Raw genomic sequence first — 16,840 nt, 5'->3', positions numbered from 1 at the left:
ATTTATGTTGGAAGTGATAACAGAGCTGTACGTTTTAATTTTCTTCCAAAACCCTGCAGTCAGGACATGCTATATTGTATTTAGATAGAAGCTAGCGAGCTAACTTCCTGCTAACTTCTAACTCCGTTAAATGTCATAAATTCTGTTTTCATGGATGTTAAACTCAATTGTTACACCTGGTAGAGCAGAACGCTGATCATTTTATTAAAGATGAAAGACTTTAGACAGTTTTTCAGCTCTCAGTAATGCCATAGTGATCGTTTGATATATGGACCTGCAGTGGAGTTTAGGCCCAGACACGGCTAGTGACGTCAGACTGAACAACCGGATAAAGCAACATTTTCAACATAAAAAACACTCAAATCAAGTCAGTTTTACTGCAGCTATTTTATGTTACAGGACGCTGTATACGACCGTTGTTTGGGTGGAGCTGTTATCAGAAACAAACGGTTGCATTCTTGCCAGTGAACATGTTGAAATAGGGCCTGGATGCTCTTTCACAGAGCCCCCATGATGTGCCTGTAGACCTTATAGGAGGCACACATTCATCTTCTGTGTACATCAATCACCATCATCTAGTGCTTGCTCACAGGAGATCATCTGTGGGTGCAGTGAGCTGTCTGTTTCGGTGATCTTTTAAAAGAGATTCTCCAACTCGGATACCAACAACAGTATAAATACAGGCTCTACAGGTCTTCAAACATAGAAGTTAAGATTCCAATCAAGTTTATAAGTTTCAAGACAGCATGCTATTTGTTTTGTAAATTATGTGTTGTGCTTCAGGGCATGTGTAAGACACAAATGACACTGTTATGGGTGTTTGTATTTGTGTTATTTTGATCATAACTCTCAACTAGGGGCTTCATTCGTACTGCATGAAATAGTGTGTAGCATGTCCACCTTTCACATAAAGTCTTCAGTTGTGTATGACATTTTGGATAGGAGCTGAAAGTAGGCAAACACAAACTGTAAAGAAATGATGGTTCCAGTTCTCCTTTATGCCTGGAAAAAGTATTCAGCTGTAGTTCCTACACACTGGTCCTCTGAATGATAAAAATTAGTAGGTTAATTACCCTAAAAACATATATCAAACAAGCTGTGAAACTGGAAGGAATAAAAAAGCAGACGTCCCAAGCAGTGAGTCAATGGTTGCCACTCGACCCTGTTGTGTCCCAAATTTCTGCTCTGTCAGGTGATAAGATGGTGGGCTGTATATGGGGCACCATGCTGTCGAGGATTTACTTATCCTTGATGAATCAGCATGATACGCCGTGTTTTTACGACCTACTTACCAAAGCATGACCCACGTATACACGAATCCACGAGCAGGTATGAGCCGCACGCACACGCCGAACTCCTCAGACCAGAGCTCTGTCACACTGGCCTTTCAACAAAAGGTCAAAACTGTCACTTGGATGAGCTGCTGACACATGCACGCACTCTCCTCCCCACCTCTCTGTGTGATTCTCTGTCTCCCCACTACCTTTGTCACCTTTATGCAAATAGACCTAGTGACAGATACACATGTATGGAGTTCTGGTGCAAATGAGCTGCTTTAATATACATCTGTATCCTTCACACTGATATTTACTGCCTTGTGTGTCAGATTACTTTTGTGTGTAAGTGTAACTTTTGTTGTCATGCTGCACTTCCTGTTGTTGACTGTGTTGTTACGAAAGCCAGTCGTAACAGCTTTCATAACAGCAGAATTTGTTTTAACAGAACTTTAGAGATCAGCTAACATGTTTTAATGAAGTATTGATGACGGCTTGCAACCTACACATCACAGAAAACAATGTACCAGATCAACATGCAAAACAAGGTGATCGCCAAGAGGAAGTGCAACAGGACACACACAGTCAGACTGTCAGAGGAGTTTTATCACACTGGAGTACAAATCAGCCGGAAAGATGCAGATAAATGTTTTGTCACATGTTCAGCCAAGACACAGCATGCATGCGGACATAATTTTGGCACAAGCGGAAGCTAATTTGCACAACCTGCCATATTCAATTTCAGATAATGCCACCCTGTCAAAATCCACACACCGCCTTAATAATTATGCTGTGTGACAAAATATTGGTCCTAATTTTTTCTGCTCTTTCCTGCTCCAGCTTTTTGGCCTACTTCTTCTAACTCCATCACTTCCAGCCATCAGCCCCTCATTTCACCTATCTGTGCTGCGGAGCACTTAGAGCTGCTCTCAGTTCAACTGCAGTCAAGCAATTTTCCTCATTCCTTTCATCTGTCTTCATTAGAAATCTTTGCGTTGCTGTGCTTGGAAAAAAAAATCTTTCCAATTTCAAAAATGCACTTCTTTGGTCCAGCTAATCAAAATCTGGTGTGCAAACCACAACGACCTGTTTTTCCCAGTATTTACTTGATTTGTGTGTGTGTGTGTGTGTGTGCATTCATCGCTGTCCGTCTTTAGATTACACAAACATATTTCCTCTGCAGGCTCCGTAGTAATATTAGATTATTTTGTTTGGTTAAGCCGACCAGTTTAAAACTGTGTTTTCGTCTCAGCAGGAGAGAAATGTCTTTGTTTATGTGTATGCGTCCTCCCTTTCCCCTCTTTGGTTTTTATTAGAGTCATGTGGTGAGGAATGTTTTGAATAACAGCCCACTGCAGTGAAACGACGACCCCTGGTGATAAGATGTGTGAAGGCTCCTTGCATAACAGACATCCAGCCAGCTCTTTGGCGCAGCTGCTCTACAGCAGATGTAAATGAGAGCTCATAGAGCAAAATGACTATAATGAAAGCATTATAATTCCATTCACGTGTGTTGGGATCGCAGACATTAATATTCTCAGTGAGCCAGATTAATCAGTATTATGCAAGTGCAGCGGCGGAGAGAGCTCGGTGGAGGTCCTCGCTGGTGTTTTTGTGCCCTCGGGCAACTTCGGGAAACCGTTCTGACTTTGACTCTTTTCCACGTTCAGCACAGGTTGATTTGACAGCTGATGTTTTCAGTAACTGGAAAAATTGTTTCGGTGTGTCTGGAAAAGCAAAAAGCGGCCAATCATGCAGCACGGTGCTTTCAGCCCTCACCGAGATTATAAAGGACAGAAGAGTAGAAATTAGACGAGAAACAGAAGAAAGTATAAACTGAAAGTATCAAGAAAACTGAGGAACACAACCTATAGTGTGTCTAACCTTAAAATAAATGCACCTATTGTCAGGAACATCTTCGGTACTTTGGGTTTCTAAGGACCCCAAAATACACCGTGCATACTTACAACTAGAAATCCACAGAGAAAAGGTTGAAGTTCAGTAAAAAAGAAAAAAGAAAAAAAAAGTGTATTTTCTTTGAATGCAATGAAGTAGCACTTTAACCTAAACCTCGCAATGTGCTTGTTATTGATTAATAGCATGCATGCACACATACAACATGTAGAGCAACGCAATCACCAAAAAGGTTGCATTGACAGCTGACATGTTTATGTATATGACATATAAATGTATATATGGGCTGTGATCTGGTCTGTTGTTTAAATCAGTCTTGTCAGATCGGGAAATGGTTAATCAGTAATCCACATGAAAGGTGACTGAAAGTCACCGTGTTCGAAAAGGTCGGTTACTGTTTACTTGTGGATTGACGGGTCTTTTAATGCAAACCAAAAAGAAGGCTTTTTTTTAATATTGATAGATGTGTTATGTATAAATGAATAAAATGGTGAATGATAAGACTCTAAAATAAAATGTAGGGGAAAGGCAAAAAAAGAAGAAAGTGAAAATGAAAGCGTGAGAGAGCGACAGAGAAGAAAGAGGATGACCTAGAAAGAAACGCTCTGTCTCTCAGCCTGCACCCCACACCCTGTGCACCCTGTACATGCTGTACAGCTTCATATTTACACAAGGGCATCGCACTGTAACGAAACAAAGGACTGAACGCAGGAGCAGTGAAAGCTGTGTGCAGTTTGTTCTAAAGATGATTCACAGCATTCAGTTTGCTGGTATGTACTGTCATCAGGAATGTAATGCTCCTTTTAATACATTAGAATATAGCAATGAAACCATTCATCTGTCATAATGTAAATACGCTGGGATACACACAAATATTGACCAGTGTGCTGTAGTTGCTTGTCAGTCATTTAAAGTGGACTGCTGGAGGAGTTTAGCCATGGATGTGTGGTTTCCTGCCTCAGGCGAATTCAGAGAGACATTATCTGGGATCAGAACACTTTATTGTTTTTCTCATAACAGTTTTGAAAACAAAAAAGGTCTTCAGACACCGCTGTTAGAAGGGGTGATGGGAATAAGGTGCAATATTTTATCGTCTGTCTATTGAAAAAAGGCTCAAGGTTATATGTTGAATACACAAAGTTAATCAGAGATTCTAAAACTACTCTCACTGCCTTCAGACTGAACAAATGCCTGCTGTAACTGAATTACATGTGGCGAGCTACAAGCAGCAGCAGCCTCTTTTTAGCTGGTCCACCACAATGCTATGTAGGCTTTACTTACTTCTCTAATGGCTAGGATTTCTCATTATATAACAAAGTATCGGTAAACAATCCCTAATTAGTGCGACCTGATGCAAATCGTGCCTGAAGTTTAAATAATTGATCGAATCTTGTCCCAGGATGGTTAAACTGACCCAGATCAGGGATATCTTAATTTAATAATTCAACACTTTCTAAAAACAACAACAACAACAACAACAAAAAGTAAAACAAAAAACAAACATGTAAGGTTTACGTGCTCCTAAAAAACGTGGGATGTGTGTTTGTGGAAAAAAATCTAATTTGTAATGAATGAGGCACGTCGGACTCAGAAAAGAGGACACGAACAAGACAACAAAGACGTTGCTGTTTTCTGCGTTGTTTCACAGACATCGTCTGTTTCCCACATTTTGTGATTGCAACTCGTGATCAGTTGTACAACATGAAAAGCTCACAAAACGGATTATAGCCCATCACAAATGTTTTTTTAAGCTTCTGATCTAAAATATTGTAAGTTAATAACTGTAACTGTCCCTGAGACAGTTAAGTAAAGGTGTTTGTTTTATATGTTTCTGTGATAGATTCATGTTTAGTTTAGTTCATTTATTTGTAGGAAAGGGTTAAAAATTGATGCAAAGTTTGTTTGAGGTAGAGTTTGTAATGGTCACATGACCAGAGTTTAGCTGAGAGCACAACCATGGCTAGCCTGGATACAGAGCTACGGATGCGGCTACAGCCAAAACATTGATGTTATTCTGCATGTGGTCCAAGAGGCGCACACGGTAATAGTTTTCAGGTATATTGTGTATGTAATGTTTGTTTGCATGTTTTACACTGGCAATTAGGGATGGGTATCGTTTAGGTTTTATCCGATACCGGTGCCAAACCGGTACTTAAACGGTGCCGGTGCTTAAACGGTGCTGAAACCGGTGCTTAAAGAATGGAGAACACAAAATTGGTCCAAAAACCTCTCATGTTCAGCTGTTTTTTTGTAAAAAGATAACAATGTTAGCCTTTTCTGCAGCTATGGGGCATATATGGTATCACTCTTGGCTGGAAGCAGTGCTTAAACAATGGAAAAAACACAAACTTTGTCCAAAAACCTCTCATGTTTAGCTGTTTTCCACTTTTTCTTTGGTCATTTTAGCCTTTTTGGCCAGGGTGAAGGGAGTATCTGCCATCAAACAAGAAGACAGCCGCATGTAGCTATGATGATGTTTGCTAGTTCACCTTACATGCATTAATGTAATAACGTGGTTAGCCTACTCAACGTAAATTAGCTACTCACGCAGAGAAGAACGGCTGCTGCTGCATCATCATCCTCATCATTTCTGCTACACTGGCAGGGCTAGGGGCCAGGACTCTCCTCTTCGGGTTTTTGGGGGATGTTGCTAACTCCGGGTCCGATAACAGGCAACCCACCCGCAGTAGATGTGCTCGGTGTGAGGTCTCGCAGCAAGCTATCAAATACGGCGCATTTCTCGGCTTTTAAAAAAAACGCTATGCGTCGCCAGGTGTTTCATCGGATTCGAGGTGTTACCTCCTTTGACAGTATCACAGTATCAGCTTAAAGCACTTGTTGCAGGCTGCTGAGTTTGCATATTTTGCTGTGAAGTACAGCCAGACTTTTGACCGCTTCGCCTTGGGCATTTTTAATCTGTAGCTCTGCTCTAAAAGAACGTACGTACCTGGCCCCGCCTACTATCCTCGGAAACGTAAAATGATTGGCTAGAATCTAAAGTGTATCACAGCTCAGGAAAAAAAAGCACCGAAATAAAGCACCGAAATGTGCGCTGCTTTTCGGTCTGGTTACTACCGTTTATGTCAGAACCGGTGCCATCATGGCACCGGATACCGGTACCCATCCCTACTGGCAATAACAGGACATTTTCAGTAATATCCATTACATTGCATTTTTCCTGTTCTGCTAGCTCAAGACTGTTTATGGACACTAACACGAGAGACTTTGATGAGGTCAACGATATCTACGTTGAGTACTTTGTGTTTTCTTCAGTTTTCACGATGTCTGAAGAAAATACGAGAGAGAGAGAGAGAAAAATAAACTTCTGAAGACATCAGTATGATGCGTGGCCATTGTTTGTTCGATCCCTGTAGTTATATTAACTTTTTAACACTTACTTTATACATATACAGTCACGTAAAATGAATCTTTCAATCCTTTTACATCAGGACATAAAATAATCATCTGGTTTTAAAATGATTTAAATACACAACACTGACATGTTGCACCACGTCATTACTTATTTAACAAAGACTAAGCTAACACTGACTGCGTGACTTTGTCAGTGTCTCACATCATTATGGCTTCAGTTCATTGAAGTTTGCGGGCAGATTTTCATGCACAGCTCTCAGTCAGGTTTGAGGTCTGAACTTTGGCTCTTTGCAGGATTTTGATTCTTTTCTTTTTCAGTCGTTCTTTTGGAGATTTTCGAGTTCAAGCTTTAGCTGTCACACAGATCTCAAATGTGACTCTAAAATACTTTGGTATCCAGAGGAGTTCATGGTCAAACACAACGACTGCAAGGTGCACAGATACTGCAAACAAATCATCCTCTGTCAAGATATTGTTCCAGAACTCTTGCAGTTTGTTCAGATGCAGCTTTGCTCTGCCGTTCTCTGTTCTTGTCACGATGCACCACTACACTTGACGTTAGTTTCCACACCTGCTATAACTCCTAATTAAACTCATTTTTCTGTTTTGGGGGTGGAGGCAAAGTCACTCATCTACAGTGCAGGCAACGGCAAACAGAGCTTTGGCTTTTTAATTCCCTTTGTTTTTCTTTGCTTGTACTCGACACAACACATGTTAAAGCTGAATCTCATAAGAATTTGAATTTAGGCTGAAATGAAGTTTGTGTTCCTGCGTGTCAGCAGCTGCTTTTCACGTCTATCCTGAGACGTACTCTCAGAGCACACTTCAGTACATTTCAGAGCCTGTACTTTTCCACTTTTACTTGAGTGAAGAGCTGAATCAGTACTTCAGCTTTTACCAGAGCACTTTTTAACACAAGTAGTTGTTCTCCTATTTAAGTGTTGAATGTCTGTACTTTTGCAACCTCTGCTGATACAGAAAGCCTCAGAACTGAAAGAGGGTGTACTTTTTACAAGAGCGTAAAAAGCAGCATCTTTTCATCATTCTTTTATGTTTTTATTTTTGCACATGGCCGCTGGGTATTATGCGGGTATACACATGACCTTATTGGTGTCAGCATACTACAATTTTCCAAGAAAAAGATTTCTTTAATGAATCCTAATGTCAGTTCCTTTGATGCCATTTAACAATAATCGCTGATAAAAGTGATGACGAAATGCTTCGTTTGTTGTTGGTTATTAGAGAAAAAGAGGATCTTGTATAACTGAACAAAAAGTCCAAGGTAAAAATATACTCCCATGGCCAAGCACTCGCGCACAGAGCTGCTAATCCTTTGTTGTGGAGACCGACTGTTCACATCCAGCATGATGTGTGTGGTGAAAGGACAAAGTGTCTTTTTAGTGGAATCGAACAAAAGCTGCCAAAGTTACGTGATGGTTTGATTGTTCGAGGCTCTCGCTCGATGCGCGTGAACAAAGGCAATCAGGGGAAAATTGTAAAATTACACCTTGAGCTAATCAAATTACTCAGTGGCTGTCAACAACTCATTTAACTGAGCTTTCCGACTCCACATTTGCGGCTAATATACTTGTAATTATTCTATTGGGATAATTTGGATGGAGACAGTTTCACGGTGTCGGTTCTCCACATTTATTATCAGTATATGATCACAACTAATGAGCCAGGAAAACATTTGCTTTTGCATTACCTCTGATACCATTACAGCATGAGGTCATGCATTATGTGGAGCAAAAGCAGCCTGTTATGTATTTAAGTGAAGAGTACGCTTTCTATACCTGAACACACAGCGCAAGTCTTTTTCATCCTGTTAGTTGTGGAGCACAGGGCATGAAGAATGGCTGAATAGGAGTGAATACGATGATAATGGCACAGGATAATAGAGACTATGTGATTTGTACTCTGCACACGCAGAAGGAACTGCATCCAGTCAAAGTGTGTCCATGACGTGCGATTTCCTTTTTCATCGTTTGTTTAAATGTAAATCAACATTTAGTGCTGTATATTCTGCTTTTTTGTTTGATGATGTTTTTGTTCAGCTGACACTATGTCTTCCATCTTAGGTATTAAAGCCTGAGCTAAATCAAGGACTCACACTTGATTAGATTCTACCTGCCACTGAACAAATGGTGACAGGGTCAGAGCGTGCTCTGTATCACTTCTGTCGGTCTCACTTTCAGTCTAGTTGCAGTCGGTGGACTGAAGTAAGACAAGGCCTAAGAAAAGACGTATCACAATGAATGATCTATAATGGCTTGGAGGAGGATCACTTTTCAATTAAATCCAGCCCTCATTGTGTTACAGCACATCAGTACTACAGCTAATCACTAGGACTGGGCGGGCCTGACACACTGACACAAATTCATAGCCTCAACACATGCACTTGCACGCGCAAACTAATGCATGTGATGTATCACTGTGCTGTCATTTAGTGGGTCGCTGAAGATAAAGGGATCTCTACAATATGTTGACGCTCACGGTGTACAACTTGCAAACCCAGTTCTGACAATCTGGGGTCTTGTATGAAATGCAATGCTCTGCAAATGTCATAAATCCATATTTCATTCACAGTAGAACATAGAAAACATGTTTAAAATGAGAAAATTGACCATTTTAAGAAAAATATTAGCTCATTTTGAGTTTGATCTGACCTCTAGCTTGATTTGAGAAATTGGCTGGGTATATCAGGGTCTGCTTTGGACTGGTTGGAATCCTTTCTGTGTGAACGATCTTTTTCTGTGGCTAACTCTAAATACAGGTCCTCTTCTACTTCTCTTGAATATGATGTGCCACAGGGCTCTGTTTTGGGGCCTTTTTTGTTTTTGCTGTATATACTCCCTCTTCAGCACTTATTGAGCACTTTTAAAGTTATTTCTTATCTCTTTTTTTGCTGGGCCCCCCTTTGTGTCACAAGAAAAATGTTCACCCCCCTCCCCCTCCCCGCACAAACACATCCTCCAACCACACACACCCATATTTTGCTCCATTGCGGTTTATTTCACACCTCAAACATTTAGTAAACAATTAAGCAAATACAAGTAATCTGCAATCTTTAACGCTACGGCCGCACCTACACGGGTATTTTTGAAAACGCAGCTGTTTCTATGCGTTTGGACCTTTCGTCCACACATAAACGGCGTTTCGAGTCGCCGGAAACTGAGATTTTTAAAATTCCTTTTTTGCGTTTACGTGTGGACGAGGAATACAGAGTTCGTCACGCAACGTCAAAGGCATGTGCCTTTTTTCACGTCACGCTGTGCGCCACGTTATTGTTTACATGAGATGAATTGCAGAATGGCAGATAGTGAGATTAACAGTATTTTGTCTCTATCTTCAGGTTTTACATGCTTACATACACACACGCAGTTACTGTCCATTTAGAAAGGCAATAAAGATAATAAAGGCAATAATCAGGGTGTAATTATTTTACATGTAGTTGTTTTTTTCCTGTCTAATAATATTCAACATTGCTATCAATACATTTTTCAAAAAATGCCTCTCTGTGCAAAATGGGTTTAAAAACATAAACATACTGTTTGTCCGTGATTTGGACTGAGGGAACAAAACCTGGCAGGATGAGCCTGATATTATTTGTATCCCGCTGTAACTTTACTGTATAAAGAGCTAACATCTCCAAAATGTCAGGAGTAGTTAGTCATTACAACAAGTGTTTGTGAACTAAAAATCAAGAATGTGGGATACTGTTTGTCTGTGATTTGAACAGCCCAGCGCTGCTCCCGACAAAGGGAAACCAATTCTGCAGGAGAGACCTACCTTGGCATTTGTGCAGGTGAAGCCAAAGGGAAGATATCCTTCATATTTTCTAGTCTTTGGCTTAGAATGAAGTTGGTTTGGAAACATATTCAGCGATGCTTCATCTCCTGCTTTGCGTTTGTGTGGGCGCCCCGTGCTAGCAGTGTCCAAGCGTTGTTTTGTTTTTTCCCCTTTTCATACCTCGCCCCCCCTGCAATGGCTCTGCATCCCCCTTAGGGTGCGGGCCCCACACTTTGGGAAGGTCTGCATTAGGGGATGGATGGCTGATGATTTTCTTCAGCTAAATGAGGAGAAAACTGAAGTCCTTGTTTGTGCTCCCAAAAAATTGGTACCTATGGTTATGGAAAACTTAGGCCCTCTCGCTACATTTGCCAAACCTTCTGTCAGGAACCTTGGTGTAAATTTTGACTCAGCTCTGACTTTGGACACTCATGCTAATTCATTGGTTCGGTCCTGTTTTTACCATTAAAAAAAATATTGCTAAGCTGAGTCCCTGAGTCTGTACCACGCTCAGAACTAGAAATGGTGAGTCATGCATTTGTTTCATCTTGTTTGGATGATTGTAATTCTTTGTTCACGTGTTTATGTAAAGCCTCTGTGGATCGTCTGCAAGTTGTTCAGAACTCTGCCACAAAGCTTCTGACCAAGTCTTCCAAATACTCTCACGTCACACCCCTGCTGATCCAGTTGCACTGGCTCCCCATGAAATTGCAGAATCCACTTCAAGATTTTGACTTTGACATTCAGGGCTCTGCATAGACAAGCACCAACCTATATCAGAGATCTTTTACATCCGTACATCCCCAGCAGGTCCCCGAGGTCATGTGAGATCGGTGGACTCAGTGGTTTCATTTAAAAAACAGCTAAAAACTTTTTAAACTTGCTTATGGTTGATTTCTGTTTTTCTGTTTTAACTTTTCTGTGAAGCACTCTGTGATTTTTATCTTGAAAGGTGCTATACAAATAAAATTTCATTTATTTATTTGATCGCAGCTGCAGAGCTCAGAAAGGTTGGCCATGTTTACCACAGATGTGTGGCTTCCTATTTTCTTCTACAACAATCGGAAAAATCCGTGAGCTGAGGAGAGCACCTGCTGGACTTTTGGGAGAGGAATATTGTCCTGCTCTTGTCTGATAGAGGATTCATTGGTTCGTGATCCTCCAGATTTTTTCAGCTGACAAAAGGTCCGGACAGCAGGAAGGCCAGTTCAGCCCCCAGACTCTTCAATTATGACTTCACAGCCAGACACCAATAACAACGGGAAACACAGAGGGAGGAATTACTCCAACACAGTGTATAGTAGAAAAAGACTAAATATGCCAAGAGAATAAGAAACCATTGAACCATTAACCACCCGTTAAACAAAGGTCCACTAACTCACAAACACTGGGCCAGTGACCCAGGACCATGACAGGCTTTCTTGGAGAATTAGCCATAATAGCCATAACATGAAAACCACTCATTGAGAAATGATGACCTTATGATTATAATACAATGTTCAACTGCAAAGACCTGATTCCTCGATAACACACAGAGACAAAAACGAAAAAACAAAACAAACAAACAGCAAGCAAACAATTTATTTATAAAGAACTTTGAGACAACTGCTGGCTGGAAACAAAGTGCTGCACGCCTGGCATGCCAAACGAAAAACGTTAAACACAAAACAATAAAATCAGCACATTAGATTAAATTAAAGCAGACAAACAAACAAAAACACCTCCAGTAGGCACAGGAAATGTGTCAGATCCCAATCAAGCGTCCTGTACCAGACTCCACAGGAAGTCTGTAGGTTTTGTGTCCACTTCAGGGCCGTTTGGGCAGCACGAGAGAGACTTACACAATACGCTACGTGCATTTGTTCGAAAAGAAAATGGCATAACACGAACTCGCAGGATTCGCATTTAAAGCCCAGTCACGATCTTTAAATCTCGGCAAGTTCGTCTGCAATATACCGACCCTTGAACCTCGTTTCCAAGGAGATGTCTGGTTGCCTCACCGACCTGCTCAGCTGGATAAAGGCAGAGGTAATCTCGCCATCACACAAAGCAAGTAAACACCTTTCTGTGCAGGAGCGAAGAAAAAACGAGGACAGTTTACAGCAAATAGGGAGCAAGATTGAGGCACAAATGGACGCTGCATTGAAGAAGGGACAAAGGAAGTGGAAACTGGACAAAGGATCAACAGACGTCATTTAACAGCAGTCTGCTTTACTGCCCCAGTAAACTGTGACATCTACACTCTGACCATTCTTTCTTTCACAAAACAGAGGAAATGCCGAATTATAATCTGCACGTATTAAGCTATAAACGTCTGACACTTCCAGTGAAAGGGTCGTTATTAGGGAGAGATGAAAAGCCTCGATTCTTTTTCGACGATGCCAATACAAAAAGCTCATTTTGAACAGATGCGCTTCAGCGTAAACAAACTGTGCTTTTTCACACATGATAAAAACAATCATTTGTTCTCCGCAAAGAATATATCAAGAGTTGTTATATCAGCCTCCTGTTCTTCCTTTTTTTTCAACCTGGGCACTCCTGTGTAGTCGTCACATAATACCAGACCGCTGGATAATTGGGCAATTTTGCAGCATGTTCTGAGTATTGTATGTCAAATTGGATTCTCTGAGCCTGTGCTACTGTTACACACACTTTGATATGCAAAGCCCTCTGTTGTGTTAAAAGCTGTTTTATTATGTATTCTGCTGTGTATGAGAAAATGATCAAACTACTGACAAAAGTGTCTCCCAGACAGTTCACAGCTGTATTTATGGGGGAAAATTGCTTCATTTTCACATCATTATTTCCATTATTATGATGACTTGTCTGTATAAATACTTGTAAGCAGTGTCTGATGATTTTTTGAGATGCACTGACACGGAAAAAGCCGCTAAACGCCGCAGATCTGTTTTTCTTGCCCCCTGTCAGATTTGACCATCACGCACTGTTCTAGTACAGATGATGTAGACGATCAGCTTCATCGAGCTAAAACAGTGCAGATGTTTGCACCTGCAGATTAATGAGAAATTGGTTTCCATGGGCAGATGGAAGATTATCACATTTGCAAGTAATCAACACCAGATTTATTATCAGGTGTCATTTTAACCCCTTACCAATAATAATACGTGCAGAGTAGCCCACATGCTGCAGGCTTGAAGGGGTAGTGCTACAGCTGACAGCTGCCCCTCCTGGAGCCTGGTTCTCATAGAGGTGTCTTTCTATTAAAAGGGAGTTCTTCCTTCCTACCATTACACCACTGCAAGTACCTGGGGTTGTCTCGCTAACCTTGTAGTGTGTATTTTATTATTTATTATCCCCTCGAGACGACTGTTGCTGTGAGCTGAGGCTGTTTGATCAAAATTGAGCTAATCTGAATGAAACACGTTGGTGCAAGTTGTAAGTTACGGGGTCACGTCATTATTGCAGGTCACAATGAGGCACGCTCATATGTGGATATTACATTTATGCTTTGCTACACCTTAAACCTCATTCTCGTCACTAACGTGTTTTATGCCGTGTTAAATTTATTGTGTTATGCTGTAAAATAAACCCATTGCCCCCATAGGAGGATGTATTTTTATTGCTTTCTGTTCAGAGATAATGTTTATATTGTATTCTTGTCAGAGCTTGGGTCTCAGGAGGGTAATGACAATCCGTGGAATAGATGTTCAGACTGCTCCCCACAGTGACAAAGTGAATTTTATGATTTCACCCGCGGCTCAGCGACTAAGCAAAGTCATTCAGACACCTTCCAGGATGTGGAAGTCTGGGATTTAGAAAGTCAGATATTCCAGTCTGGACCATAATTGTAGATCTGCTGACAGGCTGAAGATGCTGGTATGAAATATAGCCGTGATCAAAGCCATTTTACTCGCTTGTTAAAATACAGCATGCAGTTTTAATAGCAGGCATAGTGACGGGTGCACGCTCAGTCTGTCGTGGTATAAACATTGATGATAAGTGTGATACTAATGGTACAGTGTGTAAAACGTCACAGTAGACTGCAGCCATCTAAAATTTGTTTCTTTTCTCTCTCTCCCTCAACTGCATAATCAAGCTACAGTGGCTGCTATAGTCTGTTTACTCTGGAAGAGATAAAGTTTGCGAAATGAGTCGATGGAGCTCACTGCTGTCCAATGATGGCAATGCTGAGGGGAGCTGTGGAGGATAATCGGAACTTTTCTGTCAGTAAGCGCTGCTGTTAGTGAAAGCATTAGTTAGCATTAGGTAAACTTTCTCATAATATCATGTAATAATAAGAATTATTTAATATTGTTCAATTTATACAACATCAAATCACAACACCAGTTGCTCAAGTCACTTTATATTGTAAGGTAAAACCCCTAATATAATATAATATAATATAATATAATATAATATAATATAATATAATATAATATAATATAATATAATATAATATAATGCAGTTAGTGCGGACAGGTTGATTGAAAAATCTAAATTGACCATAGGTGTGAATATGAGTGTGAATGGTTGTCTATGTGTTAGCCCTGCGGCAGACTGGCGACCTGTCCAGGGTGTACCCTGCTCCTCGCCCTGAGCTGGGATAGGCTCTGGCCCTGACAAGGATAAGCGGAATGGATGATTGGAATAAAATATAATTAATATAATATTATTAAAATAATAATAAAATCTATAATAGAGAGAAAATCCCAACAATGTGAACTCTTGTACAATTTTCAGGACACTTGAGCCTACCATTAAGGTCAAGTTGGGTGGAAGGTTGGTGGTTTGATCCCAGTCTGCTCCAGTCTGCATGCCAAATATCCTTGGGCATGAAACTAACCCCATGTTGCTCTCAGATGCATCCATCAGAGTGTGAATGAATGTTAGATAAAAAGTGCTTGTGCGAATGGGTGAATGTGAATGTAGGAGTTGTATAAAGCTCTTTGAGTGTGCAGATAGAGTAGAAATTAAATTAAATTAAAAGTAACTTATAAGGTGTACTACACATGTGGCTGGTATCTAGGTCCATGCATAAAACGTGAAACGGTGGCCATGTTTAAAGATGTAATTGCAAACGAATACTCAGTGTATATCTATGAGCACAGTTTTTCTGTTTTAATAACCTTAAAAAATGACTGGCTGTATCTTTTTAAAAAAAAAAAAAGAAAACAGGAAGCACTGCTATCATGTCACTGTTACACATTTATAACCCAGGCCTGCTCATGCCTGAACACTGGACTAAAAACTGGACACATTCACCCTTTCATTAGTGGGATCCCAGTGGAAAGCCTCCGGCTGGATGTTTTCCTTGTTACCGTCTTAGGTGCACGCTCACAAGCCTGCACTGCATCAGTAACAAGGCGGCCAACAACTTGCTTTATTGTCCTTTTTTACTCTTATGGGCGACCATAATGAACATCATGTTGTACTTACAGTAACAAGACTTCAAACTAATGACTGAGGCCATAAACTGCTTTCTCCAACCATACGAGGAGCTTCGTGTGATAGAAAGCACCTGAACACCTGAAAGCCCCTGACTACAGCATTACACGTTTTCCCAGAGAGCACTCAGCACTCTACTAATTAGCTTAGCCTGCTGAAGAAAGTTTGATAGGTGCCATCGCTTAAAACACCTGAAAGGCTTCACGTTGTGAGGTGAAAGAAAGGACATATTTGTGAGTGCAGTGGTAAATGGAGTCCCGAGTTCAGCCAGCTGAGTGGGTGAACATGACAAAATTGCCACGAAAACATCATTCTTGCTCCTCAGCTTGTTTGATTCTCATGCTTGTTACTCTTGGCTGATGAATTTTCGTTATGAGAGTGTTTTCTCCACTCCATACTCACAAATTCGCTTTATGAGGCTGTATTATTGCATTTTAACCCCGCCCGATGCATAAATTCGACCAAATTTGTGTGCATTCCCATAACCACTGTTGTGGTGGTGTGCAGAGGGCAAATGGTCCCCACAGCATCACGCACCACGATGCCCTGAAAGGATAAATGGTTTTATTTACAGCTCGCACACTGTATATATGTACTCCTGCAGTGGTAAAACATTCTTTTTATTCATGCCTTTGCATTTGTGGGGTGAACTGCTGAGACGAAAAATAAATAATCATCAAGATCTCAGTGGTGTTTGTGTTCGCGATGTTCGTTATGTCCTGCCTACACTGTTTGCTCAGGGCGCAGCTGCACACCACGCTGACTTGCCAATTAGGCCTACACATTTCGTTACGCACCCTGCTGATTTTCCAATTACACCTACGCCGACACACACACTGGCGACCGTAATTAGGCCCATATCCTTTCAGCGACTCGCAGATGTGCATATCAGGAACGACCGCAGAGATTATCGCTCATACTGTACAGCTGTCAAACTCCAAGATGAAATCAATTAAATAAAGGTGGAAAGATGCGTGTGATAAAACGATAGCCTCCCGCGACAGCTTCGATTCTTCTGAATTGGTCGTATTTTTATGTTCACACAGATGAGTGCTCGCGGTAAAGTGAATTAAATATGTGGT

Source organism: Haplochromis burtoni, unplaced genomic scaffold, assembly GCF_018398535.1.
Source record: "Haplochromis burtoni strain Fernald_Lab_line unplaced genomic scaffold, NCSU_Asbu1 Contig_13, whole genome shotgun sequence".
Classification (NCBI taxonomy): domain Eukaryota; kingdom Metazoa; phylum Chordata; class Actinopteri; order Cichliformes; family Cichlidae; genus Haplochromis; species Haplochromis burtoni.
Note: the sequence above shows the minus strand (reverse complement) of the source record.